General features: G+C 46.6%; 1 protein-coding gene across 1 annotated transcript in view; it reads left to right on the forward strand.

Annotated features, from left to right (window-relative positions):
- The window catches only part of KCNK13 (potassium two pore domain channel subfamily K member 13), a 112,595-nt gene that overhangs the window by 36,602 nt on the left and 51,644 nt on the right, over positions 1-24,349 (forward strand). The gene's annotated exons all lie outside the window — the stretch shown is intronic.

Genomic DNA, 24,349 nt, shown 5'->3' on the forward strand with positions numbered 1-24,349 from the left:
CCTTTTCTTCTGCTATAGCTTAAATGAAGTATGGATTTTATCCAAATGGTTGAACCTCAACCTCCCAGCTTCCTAAAGCCCCCGTCTTTGCACATTGGTGGGCAGGACTCATCTTCTTTTGTCCAGTGTCATCCTAAACACTTTCTCTCCTGATCTTTCTCTTTGCTGACAGCTCGCATTCCTCTCTCCTCTGTCCAGTTTCCCTTCAACATCTTTTCTCCTGCTTAGTTGAACCTTGCAATCTTGTTCCTATTCAAGGACGCCATGGAATAAAAGCCTTTAAGTGCCTCACTCAACCCCTCATGCCTTCTTTTTGTGTCGTCTGTCCCCTCCCTATGTTCTTCTTAGGTGTCAGGAACTGAGTCATTTGAGGCTTTCTCTCTGGACACTTTCCTCCTTTAGAGCAATAACATTATCTGTTTTAAAAATATATGCTTATTTACTTACTTTTGAGGGAGAGCATGAGAAGGAAAAGGGCAGAGAGAGGGAGAGAGAGGGAATCCCAAGCAGACTCCACGCTGTCAGCAAAGAGCCTGACATGGGGCTCAAATTCACTAATCGTAAGATCATGACCTGAGCTGAAATCAAGAGTCAAGACACTCAACTGGCTAGCCACCCAGGTGCCCCAATAACATTATCTTTAATAGATGCTAGTTCAAATCCATTATTCTATGGGTCAGCCTTTGATGAGTTGCAGCCTCACTAAGAACACAAGTTCTCTGAAGCCAGTTTCCTCCCTTCCCATGACGAGCACCCAGCTGGCAACAAGACACATTGTCCTTGTCACGACATGTCCTTCATAATTTTCTTGGTAATTTTCTCTTTTGAAAATTTCTTTGAAGCCTCTGTGTGATACTCTGAAGAGTTCTTGCAGAATTGTCTCACGAGGTTCATATCCATTCTCAGTTTCTCTCCCTAGCCGTGTGTCCTCATAGGATGACCAGAAAATCCCAAGGGAAGCTTTGCTCCACTGAGGTTTGGCAAGGAATGTGGGAGAGCCCCAGGGAATCCTTTGCCTGGTGAGATGTTGTCATCTTAAGTTTGAGCACTGACTACTTTCCAGCTCCATTTTGCCATTTACAGTCTTGGGGGTGGGAGGGGATCCATCTGTACCTCCAAGACCTTCAACAATGGTGTCTCCCACCCACAGTGTCTTCTTTCTGTTCCAAATCCCCTAAGCTCCTTCCAACTTCAGCACCTTTGGATTTCCCTTTTCTTCTCTTGGCTCTTTATGCAACTGGTTCACCATCCTTCAGCCTCACCTGAAGACACAAGATCTTCTCTTACCACCTGTGGGGAAGTGGCCCCCTGCCGAATTTATCTCCTGTGTAGCTCTTGCCTGAAATGATGAATGTTAGAGGCAAAAGATGTCACTTGATGTTCATATTCAGAATAAAGCAAGTGGCAGAGCAACCAATGTTTGAGCACACAATTTCTTTCTTCTTTTTTTTTTTATTTTAGAGAGAGAGGGAGAGAGCACAAGCAGGACAGAGGGGAAAAGGGAGAGGGAGAGAGAGAGAATCTTGCAGGGCGTGATCCCATGGCCCTGAGATCACGACCTAAGCCAAAATCAAGGGGCGATGCTCAACCGACCAAGCCACCCAGGCCCCCCAAGCAACGTAAGCCCTTGTACATTTCTGGGGACACTCTGTATATGCAGATTAGGTGCCACCCATCCTGTGGTCCTGGGTTGTTGTTGAGAGCAGTGGTATATTAATAAGCTTAAAGTCCTAGGCTTTGTGTCTTTGGCTACAAAATCCATTGCCTTCCAAGTTCAAGGAAGGAGTTGTTTTTCTTCTTGCCATCTTTCTTGAAGACCCATGAGTCCAACTCCAAACAGACAAGGACAGGCAGCATTTTGTGTCCAGAGAGAGCCAGGGCTCCGTTTATTTTGTAATTTATAATTCGTTTCTAAGGAAAAGATCCTGGGTAAAAAAATTATAATAATTGAGAGTCCAGAAAAGGTTTTGTGCTTCCTTGTGAGGCTGCATGATGTTATAAATCATCCCAGGGCCTTGGCAAGAGCAGGGGAAAAAAAGTTTGCAGTGGAGACAGGGAGCTCCCCAGATAGCTGGGCAGATGGGGAGGGCAGTTACAGGGGCAGGAGGCCAGTCCTGGTTTCTTTTTTTTTTTTTTCTAATGTTTATTTATTTTTGAAACAGAGAGAGAAAGAGCATGAATGGGGGAGGGTCAGAGAGAGAGGGAGACACAGGATCTGAAGCAGGCTCCAGGCTCTGAGCTGTCAGCACAGAGCCCCACGCAGGGCTCTAACCCATGGATGGTGAGATCATGACCTGAGCCGAAGTTGGACGCTTAGCCTAAGACTGAGCCACCCAGGCACCCCAACAACTTCCTTTTTATATCAAATTTTTTTATGATACTGCAATGAAACTTTATAAGTAAAATATTTCTTCACTATTTTGAGATGAAATGTGATAGGTAAAATAAGCTATTGATATGCATAATTTTAAAAAGACAGTACACAGACCTAATGATAATAGAAGAAACAAAGGAAATATTTTATAATAAAATAATATGTGTGTTAGTGAATAAATGCTAGGGTCTGAATCTGAGGAGGCAGCGAGGTGCTGCACCTACAGGTAGGAACTGGCTCAGGTGGTTATGAAGGTCAGCAAGCCCCACAGTCTGCTGTCTGCAAACTGGAGAACCAAGGAAGCCAGTAATGTGATTCAACTGGAGTCCAGAGGCCTGAATATTGGGAGTCTGATGATAGAAGTCCCAATCTGAGTCCCAAAGACTAAGAACCAGGAACATTGATGTCTAAAGACAGGAGAAGACAGCTCTTTCAGCTCAGAGAGCGCAAACTCGCCCTTTCTCACCTTTCGTCCCCCCTATTCAGGCCTTCAACTGATTAGACAATACCCACCCGCATTGGGAAGGGCTATCTTTCATCAGTCTGCTGATTCAAATGCTAATCTCTTCCAGAGTCATGCTCATAGATACACCTAAAAATAAGGGTTTACCAGCTCTCTGTGCATTTCTTAGCACAGTAGAGTTGGCAAATAAAATTAACCATCACAGATGGTGAATAGCTCTTGGTAACACTTAAAACTCAACATTTGTTGAATCTTCCCTCAATTTCCATGCCAGTTGCATTCCTGGAAATTTCTGTGTCTTTAAAATTATGCAAAAAAAAAAAAATCCAAGGTATGTTTATTTGTAAAACGAGAATTAAGTTCTAAGCTCAGATAAATACAGGTGTTTTATATACATGAATGTCCAGCGGGATGTTTGAAAGTCGTGCAGGATGTAGGACAGTTCTTTAATGTGCTAACCACACGCTACAGGACATCTAGCATCCCTGGCCCCTGCCCACTGAATGCCAGATCCTTCTGACAAACACATGTTTCCAAAATGGCCTGCAGGGGCAGCACCGCTCCTACTGACAACTTGGTCTTCAATGAACCCAGAGATGTACTGCTAAAACTTTAATGTTGCACACGAATTACCCGGAAGATTGCATTTAAATGCATTTGATTCAGGTGCTCTGGATTGGGCTCACGATTCTACGTTCCCGTCAAGAGTCCACGACCACATTTTGAGTAGCAAGGACCTGAAGCATTTCTGTGGCACCTCCTTTGGCTAAACTTCTGTAGATTCCACGTGTCTCCCTCCAAGGTAGGGCATCTTTGAGAACCACCTGCTATCCAATCTTCTGGGGTGCTTATCAAAAACGTGTACCCCCAAGCCCCACCCCAGATGCCTTGGATCAAGAACTTCCAGCACCTACATTGTAATAATTAATTCCTCAGTATTGCCTTAAAACCACCAAAACTTGCTTTGGATTCTGTGTCTTCCTCTCTCTCTTGCCTTCCCCTGTTCTCTCTCTCTCTCTCTCTCTCTCTCTCTCTCTCTCAAAAATAAATAAACATTAAAAAAAAATTAAACTACCAAGGCTTAAAACTCCTGAGCACATATCTAGATGTCTCTAGATCTTAAGGATCTTTATGGAACAAAGCCATGTTTCTGCATCCAAATATCAGATGCTATGCAAGTCACGAAACTGTCCTGGGACATCAGCTAGAGGTTGGAAAGTCAACCATTCATCTGGCGCTCTGGAGATTTTCACTTTCTTGACTGGGTGGTTGCTGAATAGATGTTCAAGCCACTTGTGCATTTATTCGCTTTTGTCTCAATGTTCCATCTGTCATTCAAGTAAGAAGACCTTGCCTTCATTGGCTTTAGTGGATGTGCTCGATTAGCCCAGGGAGAGCATTAGGGGAATTGTTATTTACTACTCAAGCCCAACTATTCTTTATTTCCCAGCTGTGCCCTTTTTCTGACGGTTTCGTTTATTCTAATCTGCCAGTGGGAGAGGACAGCGTGAAAGAATGGTGAAATGTTTTGTTTTGTTGTCCTGAGGCCAAGCAGAGAGATGTTGACCTGCACTGCTTTGGAAAAGGGGCATCTAGAGAAGGGTCGAGTCTTTGTTTCTCTGGATGCAGAATGTTCCCCTTCTTCCCCAGTGTAGCAGCGTGGCCCTGGGTGACGCAGCCCCAGCAGTGAAGCCACCTTCCCTCTGTCCAGGCAGTTGGCCACCACGAGGGCGTTGTAGTTAAACCTTCTGACAACATTTTTACTGAAATCAATAAGGCTTCTGATTTCCCCCAGATGAATCACTTTCTCTAGTAATTTCCCAGCTGCACCTTTGTCTATGCAGCCTTCACACATGGGCTACTAGGCCATGCTTCAGACTGAAATAGACTCCATCTTGAGGGAGTTTAAGGAACCCTACATCAGTAGTTCAGTAAATCATCCTTGGATCTTGGACCCTGATTTCAATAACTAGCCTCTGCCTTGGCCCCATTTCTGGTCCTTTGTCTCTGCTCAGTATTCAGCCCAACATCCTACTCTCCTCGTTCTGATATCTTTAGCTCATCTTCCATGGCTGGGTATACAACAGTCTGCCATCTGGCACAACTCCAAGGGTGCCATGGACTCTGTTCCACGGGGAAGGAGGTGCTACTGATGCACAGGCATCAAAAGGAAGAGAAAACATTTTTTATGAAGTGGGCCATTTGACCTTTTTCACCCGCCATTTGTCCGTGTTCTGCCGGTCCGTGGCATGTCAAGTGAGCTCCAGCATTCAGAACTGGATGAGTGAGTGCTTCAATAGATTCATCCTGGACAGTAGGGAGTTCCTGGAATATTTGAGAAGTGCCACTCGATTCCATGGCTTACCTAAAAAAAATATGAATTATCTGTCTTGAATCCAAGTTATCAGTAAATATTATTGGTAGAAATAACCAGTGCAAAATGAAACTGGCAGCAGTTAGCGCATCATGAAATTCATCACAAATGAGAAACTAAAGAATATAAATTTGTTGGGCGCTCAGGTGGCTCAGTCGGTTAGGCATCCGACTTCTCAGGTCATGATCTCGTGGTTCATGAGTTCGAGCCTTGCGTCGGGCTCTGCGCTGACAGCTCGGAGCCTGGCGCCTGCTTCGGATTATGTGTCTCCCTTTCTCCGTGCCCCTCCCCTGCTCGCGCTCTGTCTCTTTCTCTCTCAAAAATAAATACACATTAAAAAATTTTTTTAAATATAAATTTATTGGCAAGGCTTAAAAGTGCAACAATTGAACTGGGAAAAATGGAGACATGAAAGAAAAAACCTGTGAAAAATAAAACCTACAGAAGAAAACTTGCACATGTAAAATTGATTTTTTGAGGAATCTATAATGTTGGCAAAATCTAGATATGCACAATTTGATCCAGGAAAGTTGATCTTGGTAGAAATATGGTCATCAGGAAAAACTCAGATTGAGAGAAGCAGTGATAGACAGCTCTCAACAGAGAAAAAGGGACTGATGAACCATAATTTTTGGCAATTTTTTTAGATGAGAAAAAAAATCCTGTTGATAAAAAAATTTACGGGCGAAACATGGTAATAGTTTAACAGCACAGAATAGAAAAATTGTTGAAGAATGAAAGTGGTTTATAATGGAATTCATTGAGGAAAATATTTTCCCAAGGTGATTTCTGCAGTCTTGGTAAAATTTAGATCAAAGTCTATATATTCATAAAGAGAGAATGATAAATGAGTTTAAAGGCAAAGCACTGGAAGTCTTCCTTCCAAAGCACTAGGGTCCAAATGAGACATGACCTGATGCCCTTTTAGATTGGATCCTGGAACAGACAAAGACATTGGTGGAAAAATTGGTGAAGTCTGGGTTTCAACGAATGTACCAATGTTAGTATTTTTCATTTTGAAAAATATATTATGGTAAGGTAAAATGTTCACATTAGGGGAAACTGGGTGAGGGGTATTCAGGAACTTTCTGTATTATCTTCACAACTTTTCTGTAGGTCTAAAATTATTCCCCAAGATACCATGGGGTCAAAATACCCCAGACCAAAGGAAAACGCAAACCAGAATTCCCACTGCAGCTCTCGTGTGACCACCGTGGCTCACTTCCCAGTGGACCCCCTGGGTTGTGCCATATCAGTGTATTTCTAGGGAATCCCATCTGATGCCATGCCTGCCCTCCAGCACCCCTTTAGAGACTGTGCACTGCCAGCCGCTGACCTCTCCCCACGATTCTTTCTCCAAGTTTCAGAGAGTATTCTCTATCCATCACACCTCAAACTGGCTCCCTTGGACCTCCCGAAGTGTGGACCAGGGCACCCAAACTTGGCCACAGCCTCTCCAGGTGAGTTTAAGTACAGCCAAGTTCGAGAACGACTGATGTCGCCTAACTGTGAATCCTGTGGGCCCCTAAAAAGCCCAGCTAAGCCCTGCCTTAGTTACAGCAGCCCTTCCCGTCCTCAGGACGGTGGAGATAACACGTGTTCTAACACAGATGCCTGCATTTGTACATCGTACCCACTCTCCTCTCATGTACGTTAATCACCCTGCGGGCAGGGTCTTATGGCGTATTTCTTTGTGTCCCCGCTGCCAGGAGGTGCCTGCTCCTGATGGGAGTCATCCTCCTGAGTGAGTTTGCTAGTTTCTTTTCTGGAAGCAGACGGCCACGACCATCCTGAGGGAGTTCATCGCTAGGTGATCACCGGCCTCGCTGTTAGCGACCCCAAACTGCCGGTTTCCTTTTCTGCGAGGTGGCCCTTACCTCTCCATGCCGTTGGTGGTCCTCCTTCGATCGTTTCCCGTGCAGAGCGGGGACTCAGGTGCCCTCCAAGCATGGCCTGGGCAGAAGCTACTGTCTTGATTGCAGTTGATGGACCCTCCCCCAGACTCACTGACTCAGAATCTCTAAAGGGTGATGGCTGGGAATTTGAGTTTCATGAAGTTCCTCACATGCTTCTGGGGGAGCCATCCCACTGTTGCTGGTTCTTAAGTTTCGCTAGGAAATGCATTACCCCCAAAGCATCAAGGGCGATGGTTCAGATCTCAGGGTTCCTCCTGAAAATCTCCAGGAGTTTGCAAAGAAACCTTGCCCAAGCCCCATCCCTAGAGGGTAGGCATCAGAGGTTCCAGGTGGCACTGAACATTTGGGTGATTTATAAACGCCCCAGGTGATTCAGGTGTGTGGGTCTGGTCTGATTTGGGGATCGGCAGACTTTTTTTTTAATGTTTATTTATTTTTGAGAGAGAGAGAGAGAGGGAGACACAGAATCCGAAGCAGGCTCCAGGCTCCGAGCTTTCAGCACAGAGCCTGATGTGGGGCTTGAACCCACGGACTATGAGATCATGACCTGAACTGAAGTTGGATGCTTAACCGACTTAGCCACCCAGGTGCCCTACGGCAGACTAGTAAATATTTTAAAGGGTCAGCTAGTAAATAAATATTTTAAGCTGGAATTCCTAATGGTCTCTGGTACAACTGCTCAGTTTTGCCACCGTAGTGTGAAAGCAGCCATGGATGTTACATAAATGAATGTGCCGTGTTTGTTTCTAGTAACACTTTATTTACAAAAAGAGGCAACAGGCTGGTTTAGCCCGCAGATCGTAGTTTGTCCACCCCGATAGAACCACCTGGAACTACAAAATGATCGTCTCGTCCCAGGCCAATTGGATTCTCCATGGGTGGTGCCCAGGCACTGGTATCTTTAGAAAACTGCAGGTGAGTTTTCAATCAGCAGGATTAGGAAACTGAGCTGTAACACACACTATCATTGCACAGATTCTGAAGAGCAGTGTCTTGCTCTGATACAATGTTTAGCTTGCTCTGCAAGAGTTTTTATTTGTGTAAATGGAAGGATTCCAAGTATATTCTTTTTAAAAATGTTTTTAAAGTTTATTTTTTTTGAGAGAGAGAGGGAGAGAATCCCAAGCAGGCTCTGCGCTGACAGGGCAAAGCCCCGATGTGGGGCTGGAACCTGCAAACCGTGAGATCATGACCTGAGCCAAAATCAAGAGTTGGACACTTAACCGACTGAGCCACCCAGGCACCCCCAAGTATGTTGTGCTATCCCTGCACTCCCCCCATTTTTTAATGAGATAAGACATATATGCAGCCAAGTGTACAAATCTTAGGTATATGGCTTGATGGGTTTTTACATTTATTGTTTGCACACTTCCCACATATCCGTGTAACCACAGTTCAGATGAAAAATATAAGACACTTAAAGAAGCCCTTGTTCCCCTTCCAGGTAAGAACCTCCTGATGTCTTTTGGAAATTTGCTTTTAAATCTGTATTCGTGGAATCGGTGTCACCAAGTCACTAAGTATTTGGCACTTTCCTTGCCCACGGATTTTCTTGGCATTATGTGGGTGAAAGCAAGCACAGGGTGTGACTGGAATTTTCTATCGCACGTTTCGTTGCTTTGGCACCCTGCGCCCTTGGGAAGGATGTTTCGCGGGCCCTGTTGGTCCGAGTTCATCAGGGGACAGTGACGCCTTTCAGGCAGCAAGGAGGTTGTCAGGAGCAGGGCTCTGCTAGGTCAGCTTACTACACTTCTGTAGATCCTGCCAGAAAGGAAGCAACAAACCCAGGTGGATTCAGATGGCTTATTTCAGCCTACAGGGAGCATAAGCTTTGGGTTCACACAGGTTCCCTTGCCCCTCCCCCTGCACACACACATCCTGCAGAAGCAGTGCATGGCAGGCCCAGGTCAATGCTGCACACCTCGTGGGTCTGTGTCACAACTGGGGAGCCCTGAGCGCAGGAACCCCCCCATCTTATAAGGGGCTACAAGCCAACAAGCTCAACTTTTCTCCCAGGGGGAGACATTAACTTTATTTTCTTTAAACTGAAGGGGCGCCTAGGTGGCTCGGTCGGTTAAGCGTCCGACTCAGCCAGGTCATGATCTCGCGGTCCGTGAGTTCGAGCCCCGAGTCGGGCTCTGTGCTGACAGCTCAGAGCCTGGAACCTGTTTCGGATTCTGTGTCTCCCTCTCTCTCTGACCCTCCCCCATTCATGCTGTCTCTCTCTGTCTCAAAAATAAATAAACGTTAAAAAAATAAATAAATTGAGATGAAATTTACATAACATTAAGCATCGCGAAGTGTATAATTCAGTGGCATTTAGTCCATTCACAATGTTGTGCAACCACCTCTATATAGTTCTGAAACATTTTCATCTCCCTGAAGGAAAACTGTACCCATTAAGAGTCACTCTCCCATCTTTCCATCCTCTTAGCCCCTGGCACCCACCAATCTGCCTTCTGACTCTGTGGGTTTATCTGTCCAGGATGTTGCATAGAAATGAACTCATACAAAATGTGGCATTTTGGGTCTGGCTGCTTTCAGCTAATGTTTTCAAGGTTCACCCGCATGGGAGCACATATCAGTGCTTCGTATTTGATGGACGTTTGGGTTGTTTCTACTTCGGGGCTATTATTTAAAAAAAAATTTTTTTTTAATGTTTATTTATTCCTGAGACAGAGAGACAGAGCATGAGCAGGGGAGGGGCAGAGAGAGGGAGACACAGAATCCGAAGCAGGCTCAAGGCTCCAAGCTGCCAGCATGGAGCCCGACGCGGGGCTTGAACTCACAAACCGCGAGTTCATGACATGAGCCAAAGTTGGACGCTTAGCCAACTGAGCCACCCAGGCGCCCCAACTTCGGGGCTATTATAAATATTGCTACAGTGAACATCCACATATAAATATTTGAGTACTTGTTTTCAGTTCTGGGGGTATATATCTAGAAGAGGAATTGCTGGGTCATAGGGTAATTCTGTGTTTAACTTTTTGAAAACCACTGTACTGTTTTCTATAGCAGCTGCAACATTTTATGACCCACCTTAATGTACAAGGGTTCCAGTTTCCTTACACCCCTCCCCAATACTTACTTCCCCCCACCCCTGTTTTTTATTATAGCCATCCCCAGCCCCAGTTCTCCATTATAGTGGGTGTGAACGGATATCTCATGGTGGATTTAATTGGAATTTTCCTATTAACTAATGATGTAGAATATCTTCTCATGTATTTTCTGGCTCCTTCTATATCTTCTTTGTAGAATGTCTGTTCAATTCCATAGCCCATTTTTTGAATTGGGTTGTTTGTCTTTTTATTGGTGAGTTGTAAGAATTCCTTATGTGTTATGGATACACAACCCTAATCACTAGACCCTTATCAGATATATGACTTGTAAATATTTTCTCCCACTTTGCAGGCTGTCCTCTCCCTTTCTTGATAATGTCCTTTGATGCACCAAAGTCTTAAATTGTGATGGAGTTCAGTGTATCTGTTCTTTCTTTTTTGCTTGTGGTTTTGGTATCATACCTAAGGCGGCATTGCCGAATCCCAGAATGTAAGCACGTCTGCCCCCTGCCTCGGAGCAGTTTTAGAAACGTCCTTGAACAAAGCTCGGGAGATATGCAGAAACACTAGAATTATCTCCCAACAAGCTACCATGCAAAGAAAACAGAAATGAGAAAGATGAAAATAGTCTTTATACCGGTTCAGGGGCTGGGGCCAGCTATCCCAAAGAAGGACTATTTTCTCGTGGTTTGGTCATATAAGCCATTCCCCCCCTTTTCAGCTTAAACGGGCTTAAATCAGGAGGCCCTTTCTTGCAAGTGATTGAGTCCTGGGCCATGTGGTCTGTGCACCACAGTGGTCTTCTCTTCCCCTAAGTTTTCGTAAATCCGGTAACCACAAGTGGCTCGTAACTGGTGTCAGAGAACCACCAAAATAATCCCCTGACAGTCTCATTTAGCCAGCTCACTGCTACACTTAAATTTCCGTCTTTGATTTAAGATTTCTTACAGGGCATCTGAATTGCCTGCCCCGGGTGCACGCCTTACCTGGCCAGGTGGGTTTGGTCACCCTAAGTCACCCCTGGATCCTGCCCCTTAATGAGTGTTCTCTGTGTCCCTGGCTGTGCTTCCATGCTGAGGAATCTGAGGCTTCCCCACAAAAGCCCTTTATTTTTTTTTAAGGTTTGTTTATTTGTTTGAGAGAGACAGAGACAAGTGAGAGTGGGGGAGGGGCAGAGAGAGAGAATCCCAAGCAGGCTCTGTGCTCCCAGCGCAGAGCACAACACAGGGCTCGAACTCATGAAACCATGAGATCGTGACCTGAGCAGAAGCCAAGAGTCAGCCGCTTAACGGACTGAGCCGCCCAGGCGCCCTTTGTTCTAAAGGAAAGCCCTTTAGAACAAACCCATCTGGGCTGGATGGTCAACCTGAAGTACGAAGTGGCAACTATATCCCAAGACCGACTCACTGATGGGAATACAGTGTTCGAGAAACGTTCACTTTTAAGAATAATAGCTAATAATCGTTCGCGTTGTCTGAAGGGCCCCTTCATTCAATCCTCACAGCCTCGGGAGATAGCGTAACTCTTTTACATTGGAAGAAACTGAGGCAGAGGGAAATTTGGTTTCTGGTCCAAGGTCACAGAAGTTGCAAATGATAGAGCGGAGATACAGGCCTAAACAGGATGGCTTAGAGTCCCACAGCCCAAATGAAACGACGATGAAATCTACTTTGATTCCGGAAGTTCACCTTTGCTTAGAAATTTCATACCCTTTTTCTTTTTTCCTTTTTTCCTTTTTATTCTTACTGAAGTAACTAGCCATCCATTTTTCTTTTATTAGTTTTTGGTACATGATATTTGAATCAACCAAGTATGCACCGTGTTCCCAGTGTGTGCCCAGTGCTCTCAAGCTGAGTACACTTTGATTCTTGGCTTCTAGTCTATTCATTCTTCAGATGGGTGTGTGTGTGTGTGTGTGCGTGTGTGCGCTTGTGCCATTCCAGCAAAGATAAACAAGTAATCTCAAAGAGTTCACTTCGAATTTTATCTGTTTACCCAAAAGAATCGCCTTGTATATATTTTACTCATAAAAGTAGTCTCGTAACAAGCTGTGAATACGGGTCACTGGAATCTTGCTTTGTTTTTCTGATGGTGGAGTTCGCAATTCTGTATTTAGCTGTGTGGCAACTTATGGTCAGAACTTAATATTTGGAACCATTAAGAGGTCTCTTCTTACCACCAGGCACAGCGTTGGTGACCAGGGTGTTAAGTCCTTGAGTCTGATGAACCGCAGACAAATGCAAATGTCTCTGGCTGAGCAGGGTAAGGGAAGAGCACAGGAGCCGAGGAACAGAAGAGTCTGGGTATTTTCCCTCGTCATGTTGATCAAGCTGCCGTAGCCATGGAGATACCCACCTGTCTAAGGGCCCAAGGAGACTTCTCAGCTCTGGGGTTCAAGTGAAACACAAACCTCAGCTGGAGTGGGTGTTGCTCTCTTAACGGGCTGACCCCATAAGCACTTCTCTTCAAACTTTTTGTTCACATACTTTCTATAAGAATTTTAGAAAACTAACACTTTTTTTAAATGTTTATTTTGAGAGAGAGAGAACACACACAAGTGGGAAGACGGACAGAGAGAGAGGGAGAGAGAAAATCCCAAGCATTAAGGATGCTTCCCATGCTGTCAGCACAGAGCCTGACGTGAGGCTCGAACCCGCGAACTGTGAGATCATGACCTGAAGTCAAGAGTCGGACGCTTAACTGACCGAGCTACCCAGGCACCCACAGCTAACACCTTTTTAAGATGTCATCTACAATTTCTTCATAAATATGGGGGCTCCTGGATGGCTCAGTTGGTTGAGCGTCCAACTTCAGCTCAGGTCATGATCTCACAGTTCATGTGTTGGAGCCCTGGATTGGGCTCTGTGCTGAGAGCTCGGAGCCTGGAGCCTGCTTCGGATTCTGTGTCTCCCTCTCTCTCTGCCCCTCCCCTGCTCGTGCTCTCTCTCAAAAAGAAACATTTTAGAATTTCTTCTGAAATAGAAATAGTAGAGATGGCTTTTTTGATCCATTATATGGATACTTAAAACTCTCATGTTTGTCTTGTAAATGTACCTGATGGAATCTAACCACCATAGCAATTTGATATCCACCAACGAGCATTTATTTAAAAAACCTATGAACAAGATGTTCCTTAGCTGTCCGAGATTTTCTAGCGTTTCATTTTCTCGTGGAACCTGCATATCCATTCCACTTCCCCAAAGAAATTTATACTGATAAATACATTTCATATGTAAGTCTGTCTTAATCACCCTTCTACAACACAAGCACATACGTAAGTTGAAATGTGATGTTTCTCATTACCAGTGACCATCAGGCTTAAATTTTTTTCAACTTCTTTCTGATTGAATTATTCAATTATTAGCCTACACAATTGATCAAGACCGCATGAAGGTATAGCATACTTGGACACATAACCATTAAACATAAAAAGTGAGATTTTATTGGAAACACATTTCTAAATGAGATGAACGGGGCTTTATAATTCTCTTGCAATTGATGTATCAGTGAATGAATGTTGCTTCATGCTAGAAAAAGATGGGTTTAGTATAAATTCTATTCCTATTTTTTCATTTGTATGTGAATATCCAGGACGCCTTGTTTATACGAATAGGCAAATGAGGATGGAAGGAATTTTGTGAAGCATTGCCACTCGATTCTTTGAATGCCTTCTGGGTCATACGCCAAAATCGCATGTGCATTTTCATCAGAAATTAATGACTGTGGTAGGCTGCATAATGCCTCCCCCCAGCCCCACGTAGCTCCATATCCTAACCCCTGGAACCTGTGAAGAGTGCCTTATATTGGAAAAGGGACTGGACAGATGTGATGGCGTTGAGGATCTTCAAGTGGGGAGAGAATCCTGGATTGTCTGAGTGGGCCTGTTGTAATCACAAGAATCCATGCATGAGGGACACAGGAGGAGCCTCGTGAGCGGGGGAAGGTGATGTGACAATGGAAGGTTTCGAAGATGGCGCTCCACTGGCTCTGAAGTGGAGGCAGGGGTCGTGAGCCAAGGCATACAGGGAACACGGCTCTAGATGCCGAAAAAGACGAGGGAAAGCTTTCTCCCCTCAGATCATCCAGAAGGGACAAGCTCTGCCCTTAGTTTGACGTTAGCTCAGTGTCTGTTTTCAGGCTTCTGACCTCCAGAACTATATAAGGCAATAAATTTGTCTTGTTTTAAGTCACTAAGTTTGTGGTGTTTTGTTACTGCAGCCAAAGGAATCTCATACACCAGCCTATCAGCTGGGGGCTCAGTGGTGTCCTCCTAATCTGCAAGGAACCGGACATCACGACCGCCCTGTCCTCATTCCCCCTCGTGGGAAAGGGACAGGGGAAGATGAGGACACACGTAATCCAGAAGTTGCCACATCACTTCTTGTTGCCGCATACACTCAGCGAATTGCAAGGAAACAGGGATGTGTCGTTTTCCCCTTAATGCTACGTACCAGCTCGTTAGGAGGCTCTGTTGCTGTACAAAGAGGAGAGGAGGTATTTGGAAGGAAAACCAGTCTCTGGCTTGGAAGATGATTGCACTTGTCGAGGGAGAGATGGCCACAGAGAGAAGCGGGCCGAGGGAGAGAGATTCAGAGTCCTTCAGCCGCAGGGCTTGAGGGACTGAGGTGGCACTGAAGACAGAGGCAGCGAGTCAACGCTTAGACTTCTGGCTCATGGACCAGAACGGGTGGCCGTGTCGCTCACTACAGGGGTGGGGACCACTCTGCAGAGAGTGCTGCAAAGTGTACGAATAATATACGTGCCTTATCAGAGCCACAGGTTTATGTAAATATTGACTTTCGTCGACAGGTTTCTGTTAAATTAATTAAGGAGAACGTTTTGTTACGGGGATAGGAGAGAAGTTGCCGAAGCAGCACTTGGCAGTGTCTGCCCTTTGCCTCCCTTTAAGCGCTGGGACTTCCTTAGGATGTGTTTTACACCCACTCCAGGAAAACGTCCAGGGAGGGACGTCATCGTGCCAGAGCCCCGTGGTTAGCTAACTGGCGTCCCATTGCTGTGTGCAGCCTCACGGGCTAGCTGAGTCCCCAAGCAAATGGGGTCTCCTGGGCCCTGTTTCTTTTTGTTGTTGGTTGTTTTAGATTAACTCCGTTTTTATTTTTTCCCATAATGAATGTAGTATATACACATCGTAGGAAAAAAAAAATCAGAAACTCCAGAGAACTAGAAGGAAAGAGGGAAATCACATAAATCCCACCGGCTCAGGCACCCACTTTATTAGCACCTCGTTGGATTTTCTTTCAGCCTTATCTGTATGCATTTTTCTAACATACGTATTCTGCATCTTTTTCTTAAGTAAGCTCTAAAATATAAGCATTTTTCACACTTTGATAGTTTCATAACAGTCTGTGTTGAGCACGTACTGTATTTTATTTATCCTCTCCTACTGGGCACTTAGATCGTTGCTGATTTTTCACTAGTATATATGACGCTGTGAGTACTGGACTTACGAATAGACTTATTTCTCTGTTTAGTATTTTTCCTCAGAATTGAGTACCAGAAGTGAAATTGCTGGGCAATGGGATATGAATATTTTCATTGCTTTTTACCCATCATTTGACGTGGTTTTCCAAAAGGGCTGTAAGCCATTTATATTTTAAGGATCGTGTGTGAAATCGTGGGGTCTTATTTGGAATGTGATATTCCCAGCCCGGCCCGAGGCGTTCAGTAAACGTGAAAAAAAAGGAGAAAGCTGTAACTTGGAGGAGATCAGTGTGAGAACTGATTTTTAAAATGGCAGCCGGGATGATAGCAGAAAAAAGTTGGCACGGACTTTGCCCCGTGACACTCGGTGCACTCTCTCAACACATACCCAACCAGCCCTCCGTCAAGATCAAAACCACACGCACCGTGGAAAGAGCTGGGTAGGTTTTCCATCCCACGTTATCTCTGCAATCACAGGAGGTCATGGCATTTTACAGGTGAAGACCGTGAAGCTTGGGGACGTAGTCAACAATCACACACACGCTGACGAGTGGGAGAGCTGGGGCAGACCCAGGGTGTGGCTGCTTCGATTGTATTTCCCAAAGTACTGCTGTATTCAAAACTGCATGATGAACATTAGGAGAAACAAAGATGGAAAGGCAACCCCCGCACCCCCCAACCCCTCACCCCTCACCCCTGCCGGCCGCAGGCGCCTACACTTAGTAAGAAAGCGGAGGCGCCAGATGCTTACAAGTTGTGTTAGTTTGCTAGGGTTGCTACAAAACAGCACCACAGACTGGGTGACTGGAGCAACAGAAATTTCTTTATTTTTTTAACGTTTATTCATTTTTGAGAGAGACAGAGACGGAGCGTGAGTGGGGGAGGGGCACAGAGAGAGGGAGACACAGAATCCGAAGCAGACTCCACGCTCTGAGCTGTCAGCACGGAGCCCGACGCGGGGCTCGAACTCACGAACGGTGAGAGCAGACCTGAGCCGAAGTCGGATGCTTAACCGGCTGAACCACCCAGGCGCCCCTAAAAATTTTTTTAAATATTATTTAGTTTTGAGAGAGAATGAGAGAGAGAGAGAGAAAGACTGTGAGCAGGGTAGGGTCGGAGAGAGAGGGAGACACAGGATCTGAAGCAGGCTCCAGGCTCCAAGCTGTCAGCACAGAGCCCGATGCGGGGCTCAAACCCATGAACCATGAGATCATGGCCTGAGCCAAAGGCGGACGCTCAACTGACTGAGCCCCAGTCACTTCTTCTTATGAGGATACTCATGTTGGATGAGGGCCCACCCACATGACCTCATTTTAACCTAATTACCTTATTAAAGAGTCTATCTCCGGGGTGCCTGGGTGGCTCAGTCAGTTAAGCGCTGGACTCTTGATTCCAGCTCAGGTCGTGAGATCGAGCCCCGTGTCATGCTTTTTGCTGGGTGTGGAGCCTGCTTGGGATTTTCCCTCTCGCTCTCCCTCTTCCTCCCTCCCCCGCTCACACGCTCTCTCATTATCTCATCCTCAAAAAAAGAAAAAGAGAAAAAGACCCTCTCTCAAAATACAGTCACTTTCTGAGATGCTGGGGCTTAGGACCTCAACATAGGGATTTGTGGGACACAGTTCAGCCGATGACAAAAGGTAATAGAATCTGAAAGATTGCAAGTCCTCCGTTATGAAACATGGCTAATTCTGAGCCAGGGGCCTTCAGCCCCGGCTGCACTTAGACTCACTTGGGAGGGGTTTCGTTTGGTTTGAACAACGCATTGCCCCCAGAATCTCCGTTGACCGGCCCGGGGAATGCCCTGGCAGAGGTGGTTTTTAAAGGCCCCTCGGGCATTCCAGCGTATACCCAGGACCGAGAACCCTGTTTAACTGAAATACTCAAGTGAGACCTGAGTTGCTGTCATTATTCCCAACCATCAGGCTGTCTGCCCAGCAGACGCTTTGCGCTATACCCGGAATACCTTCCAGTCAGCACCATAGCGCGGCACCCGGGTCCCCGGCCTCAACTGCACGCAGTCAGCTGGCGGCGTTGTCTCGCTCATTCCTTCATCAACGTGCATCGTCATTGGGTGAAGGCCTCTGAGAGACTAGACGCCGTGGCGACGTGATAAACCAAACAGCGCCCCCCCAAAGATGTCCCTACGCTAATCCCCGGAACCTTGAATGGGGAGATTATTCTGGATTATCCACCTGGGCTCAGTTCAATCATACGAGCTCTTAAAAGCAGAGAAGCTGGGGCGCCTGGGTGGCGCAGTCGGTTAAGCGTCCGACTTCAGCCAGGTCACGATCTCGCGGTCCGTGAGTTCGAGCCCCGCGTCGGGCTCTGGGCTGATGGCTCAGAGCCTGGAGCCTGTTTCCGATTCTGTGTCTCCCTCTCTCTGCCCCTCCCCCGTTCATGCTCTGTCTCTCTCTGTCCCAAAAATAAATAAACGTTGAAAAAAAAAAAAAGCAGAGAAGCTTTCCTAGAAGAAGTCAGAGAAAGAGGACGTAAGAGCAGGAGAGATTGAAAACACGAGAGGGACTCCATCCACCATGGCTGCCTTTGAAGATGGAAAAGGGGGTCACCAACCAGGGAGTGCAGGCGGCCTCAATGAACTGGGAAACTGGGCAGCCGGGAAGAGCCTTCAGCTTTCGGCCAGCAAGGAAATGGGCCCCCCCACTTCTACAGCCACAGGGAATTGAATTCTGTCCACAAGCTGACTGAGCAAGGAAACCTGTCTCCCCCCCGCAGCTGCAGAAAGGAATGTGGCCCTGCGGACACCTTGGTTTTGCTCCGTGAGACCCAGGTCGGACTTCGGACCTCTACAACTCTCAGGTGATAAAGTTATGTTGCTTTAAGCCAGTAGATTTGTGGCAACATGTTTACAGAAGCAGTCGAGGATGAACACAGCTGAACTCCGAAAAATAAACTAACAGTACATTCTCCCCGTTGCCATGGAGCTTGGCAACTCAAGTTTGCAGAATTGATAAGGGGAGAAACAAATCAAGTTGTGAGGAACTCAAGTCTTGGGCTCAAGAAGTTTTTTTTTTTTCTTCTTTTATTCCAGGGCTCCAGGTGGTAGGTGATGTGTGATGCCCAAATTCTGCATTTATTAGCAGAAATTTTCTGCTAAAAAGAAGTAAGAACCTGTCGCTGTCTATTGAAGGAAAAGGGGAGTTTTTGTAGATAAAATATAGAAAGGACGGATCACTTAGAAAGGGTTGGCTTTTTATAAAGGAAATGTCGTAACAGTAGCTCCTCAGATTTCAAACGAATTCCTATTCTCTCCCGCTGTCAGCCCCCAAACCTGCTTAATTTTAGGATGAAAGTTTATGGTGATATCCTCGGCACCAAGTAAGGCAAGGCTCGGAAGGGAAGAGAAACAAAGGAAGCAACTGAAAGAGCTTTTAATGCCCAGAGCTGGAACAATTTGAAAATAAGATTAAGTAGTTGAGCAATAAAATGAAGTAAAAATGAGTATTTGGATAGTAACCCAGATATAAAGTAAATATCCAGAAGTCCATATTAATTTAAGTAAAGGATTCGGCAAATAAATGGGGAAGACTAGAAGAATTCCAAATAATGTGTGCAGATGCCCTCCCTGACAAAGATGAATGAACACAGCTACCCCCACTTATGTCGGGGTGCCCAGTGACTTCGCCCCAAGAGCACCGGATGCAAGAGGCTGGCTGGGGGTGTGGGAACTTTATAGTGAAGGAAGCTGGCACGCTCTCCCTCAGCCGGGTGACCAAGGTTCTAGCATCATCTGGGGGAAGTCGTGTGGATAGTGAGTTCCTTTGACGTCATATGGTAAGAATAGCCCTTCCCCTCTGTGGTCTTCCTCCCCAAAGATGGGATCTTAGCCCTGTCACTCCAGCCTCGTCTTGAGACAGCATCAGACCGATCTCACTGCAGGAACATTCTACACGATACCTAGCCAGCGCTCCTTCAACATCTCAAGGTCACCAAAAACAAGGAGAGTCTGAGGAGGTGTCACAGACCCAGCGGTGCCAATGGATGGAGAACGTGGCACCTGAGTAGAAGGTGGTGTCCTGGATGGAACCCTTCAGTAGGAAAAGGACATTAGATAAAAACAAAGGAACTCTGAATACGCTGTGGATTTTAATGACTTAAGAATGTGCCAGTAGGGGTTCGTAAATGCTCACAAATATGCCATGCTCCCAGAAGCTGTTACTCATAGGGGAAGTCAGGTGCAGGGTATAGGGGAACTCTGAAACCTCACAATGTTTCTGGGAGTCTAAAACTGTTCTAAAATTCTCGTTTTTTAAGTGGAAAGAAAATCATATGTACCTCACACGTGTTTCTTCTCCGGTACCATATATGTTCTGTAGAGTAGGACGCACCTTTCTGCATTTGCTGAAGGGGAGGGGGGAAAAAAGGAGGCCTACGTGCGTGGATCTGGGCACAGCCCCCGGAGCGATTCTGTCTGGGGGAGGAGACATTTGTTCCTCGGCGAGTCTAAAAGCAAAAGCACTCATCATGCTTTATTTTTTGTACGCTGCTTTCTCTGCTTCGCATACGATTCACTCATCATAGTATATTAAAGCTATTTGGTGTTCCAAGAGCCTGTTTCGTTTAACAAAGTACAGCCTGTGACCATCTGAGGAGAAAATATGGAAATAAGGAGAATACGCGGCCCAGAACACAGATGGGGCTCTGGGGCTTGCCCGAGGTGAAGGCGAACCCGGCCCAACCCTGGGCCTGTGGAGACCCACCTGGAGCCCTTATCATTTAGAGTCGCTTTCCACAGTTTTAAATCAGTCAGCCCAGGGATGTAAAAACAGGTGCTTTCTCCTATTTATTCCCTAGGAACCGGAATGGTGCATCTTCTCTTTAACCGTGGACTTAATGGCACGAACACTTAAGTGCTTTGTGAGCCGGTTAGGTCCTGTCTTCAAAGGAAACGTACTCTTTCATTCGAGGAAAGATTGACAGTTTTCCAAGCAGCAGTTTAGTTGCAGTCCCAGGGAGGATTCAATTGGCGGTTAAAACAATGTTCTTAAGTCAGAAAAGCCCCTCTGTGTCTAGTTCCTGCTGTTTCGGGGACCTGGGTCTCCTCTTGATTCCTCTCCGCACTGCCGGTCTGCTCACTCCTCGTCACTGACCCCCGCTGCCCGGCACATCGTGGGCTCTCACGGGTCCCGTGGACGCGGTATCCAGACAAGACAGGGTGGCAGAAAAGGAGCCAATGCCAGCACGTGACCTACCCTTCTGGACCCAGAGGTTGAAGGGGAGGAGAAAAGGGGGGATTCTCTGCGTGTGTCAGCCTCCAACTCTCCACCGGTTCCCCGGAGGGTAGTAATCCTTCCAGCCTGGCTCCCCTCTGGAGATTTTTCTCATTCTTTCTCTTGCAAAATACCTTTCCTGAGCATCATTGTCCTAATCAGGCAAGAGATGGTGTGGTACTTGGCAGAATTCATCCGCTTCCCGTGCCCCCTTTTAACTTAATAGTTGACACAGAGGGAACGCCATGTGTAACATCCACGTCACTAACCAGTAAGAGAGGCTGCAGCCGTGTGAATGGACGTCTTGGCCCTTGGAGTCCCCCAAAAGATTTATGTGAGGATCCACACTCAAATAGAAGGGAGGAAGGCAGCAAGCACAAAGCAGTTTATTTTTTTAATGTTTAATTTATTTTGAGAGAGAGAAAGAGAGAAAGAGTGGGAGAGGGGCAGAGAGAGCGAGCGAGAATCCCAAGCAGGCTCTGCACTGTGTCTGACGTGGGGCTCGATCCCACGAACCGTGAGATCCATGACCTGAGCTGAAATCAAGAGCCGGTCGCTCAAACCAAGTGAGCCACCCAGGAGCCCGAAGAACAGAGCCGTGTATTAAGGACTGTACGCTCTCCAGAACAGGGAGCAGGCCGGCCCAGGGGCAGCACCTGCCCTGGGGTTAGGGTGTCTTTTGTTTTCATATTGGCACAGATTACAGGTCATGGCCAGGGCGGTCTCTTACCGAGGTTGCTTCCTGTCACCTAAGGGACTCCTACTGGGCGGGAGGGGGAGCTTCTGGTCCTATAAGGTTCTTTTTGGGGGGGGGGTTCTTGAAAGAAATAATGATTTGGGTTAGGTAGAATCTTGGAGAGCTTTCTAGAAGAAACTGGATACTTTTTTTTTTTTTTTTTCAGAACTGTCATGAGCATCTTGCGGTGCGAAACTGCAGTGTAAATTCTAAGGAAGCTGTAGGTTACCCTGGGGCAGAGGTTGAAGAGGCGAGCGAGTGTGCCGTGCCTGTGGCCCTTGGTCTGTCAGCCCCCAGCTGATGGAAGGCCTTCAGGCCAGGATGTTAAAAATGACAAAGTCAGGATGCTGAGCCCTCAGGCTTCTAACGTGTCCCCCGTGTATCATCGCCTTTGCCTCCCAACTGCCTGTTCTATCCTAGCTCCCAAATCCTTCGGATAGGATGGATCCCCGTGAACCCCACCCCTGTGACACCTACACGATATCATCTCCCTACCCGTCCCCACCTCCCTTCCCCCACCCCTTCCCGCAGACGACCACTAGCCAGGCTCCCGCGATCGTTCCTCTGGTTTTTCAAAATGTATACTTTCCTCGCCTACGTAGATGACCCTAAGTAATATATTGTTTCATTTTTTTGGCTTTGAGAGTTACAAAAGAAGCATCACACCGAATACAGTTGACTGCAACGTTCTCCGCCCCCTCGATATTACGTTTCCAAGACTTGTCTGTAGTGCACTGAGCCTATAACTGTAGTGCATTTATTTTTGGTTCTGTGTGATATGCTATCATATACCTATCCCACAAGCTACTTCTCCATTCTCCTGACTCGGGGCATTTGAGGGTTTATTTTCCAGACTTTTGCCATTATGAGCAGTGGCACTGGTAACATTCTTGGTGAATGTTCTCAGGTGTATCCATGTGACATTCACTGGATTGGTAGTTTCCCCCCAACCCCCCCCCCCCGAGTGTGCATGAGAATCCCCCCGGAAACTTGTTAAAACAGATTGCCAGGCCCCATTCCTGGACCTTCTGGTTCAGTGGGTCTGGGGAAGGGCCAGAGATTGTGTATTTCTGATAAGGTCCCAGGGAATGCTGGTGCTGCTGGTCTGTGGCCACACTTTGGGAACCACTATCCTAGGGTGAATACCTGGGGGTGGGGGGTGGGGCGGGGTTGGGCCACAGGGTGTGCACCTATTCTGAGAATGCCCAGCTGTTTTCTTACATGGCCGTGGCATTTTGTTTTTTCATGACACTTTAGAAAACTTCCATTGGGGGGAAAAAGAAAGAAAAGTTCCATTGAGCCGTGCTTTCATTGTCCTTGGTTTTATTCACGTTCTTTCTCTGTACTCAACATGACTGAAACCGTAGGAAAGGATTTGTACCCTGAGATAAGTGTGTTGAAGACAGAGCTCTTTCCACTGTTTGGGTATATTTTCCTGAGCTTAACAAGAAAAGGAATGTATTCTAGCAGGTTTATCAAGGAAAGTACACGGTGAATGACTCCTAGAACTTGCGGGGAATGTCTGTTACCGGAGTCAGAGAACTGGATGGTTTGCTCGTTGAGGCTCACTCCAAGGAGCCGGGACAAAGCTGGAGAAGGTCCTCGCCTGAGAGCTGAATCCATCAGTAGTCCTTGTTGACTGTTCTCTCATGAAAATATGGCTGTTGTTTGGGGCACCTGGGTGGCTCGGTCGGTTAGGCGTCCAAGTCTTGGTCTGATTCGTGAGATCGGGTCATGATCTCATGAGTTTGAGAGTTTGAGCCCCGCATCGGGCCCTGCGCTGACAGCGTGGAGCCTGTGTGGGATTCTCTCTCCCCTTCTCTCTGTCCCTCCCCCACTCGTGCTCATGCTCGTGCTCTCTCTCTCAAAATAAATAAGTAAACATTAAAAAAAAATAAAGTGTACACTTTAAATGGGTGAGCTTCATGGGTTGTGAATTATATCTCGTATCTCAGTAAAACTGATTTAAAAAAAAATCTTATTTTAGAATCAACGCAAAACAAGCATAGAGCGGTCAAGGGGCTTGCCCACGATGACAGAGCTAGCCAGTAGCTGAGCTGGAGCTTGACCCAGGCAGGTTGCCTTCCAAGCCCACACGTGATGCTTCTGGGTTCCTCTCTCCCCCTCTGTCTGCCCAGCAAACTCCACCTGCTGCTTCAAGACTCAGCTCAAGTCTGCGTCTTCCACCAGGCTTCCTGCACTTCCTTACATCGCCGTCCTAAAAGCACCTTCCCTAGAGTACTTTTCACCATGTCCCGTAAGGCGGGCCACCTCTTTGCTGCCTCAGTGTAACTCCATATGCTTCTCGAAAAGAGATATTGGGTCCTCGCCACCGTGCGATCCCCAGCGTCCAGCTCATGTCTGGCATGATTAGATATGCCAACTCCTGACTCTGGCTGGAATCATGGCTCCCGGGCCAGTCCCTCCCACAGAGCATCCTTTGGTGCCAGCGTCACAGAAGACTCACGAATGAAATGACCCCACGTGGGACACTTTTATGTACACGGTTGGGTTTGGTGAACCTCACACCTGATGAGGCTAAGGAGGCCAATCTGATCTCCATTGGAGGTCACAGAGCTTTGCTTTCTTTCCTGTGGCTGCAGCTTGAAACCCCACCTCAGAGAGCTTTCTTGTAAAGCCTGTGCAGTTAATAAGATAGGAGACTAGGCGAGAATGTGTACAATTTGGGAAAAACACGTTATTGCCTCTGGAAAAATCATCAGTAAGCTTGTGTCCAGGTGGTAGGAATAAACATTA

Source organism: Lynx canadensis, chromosome B3 (genome assembly GCF_007474595.2).
Source record: "Lynx canadensis isolate LIC74 chromosome B3, mLynCan4.pri.v2, whole genome shotgun sequence".
Taxonomy (NCBI): Eukaryota; Metazoa; Chordata; class Mammalia; order Carnivora; family Felidae; genus Lynx; species Lynx canadensis.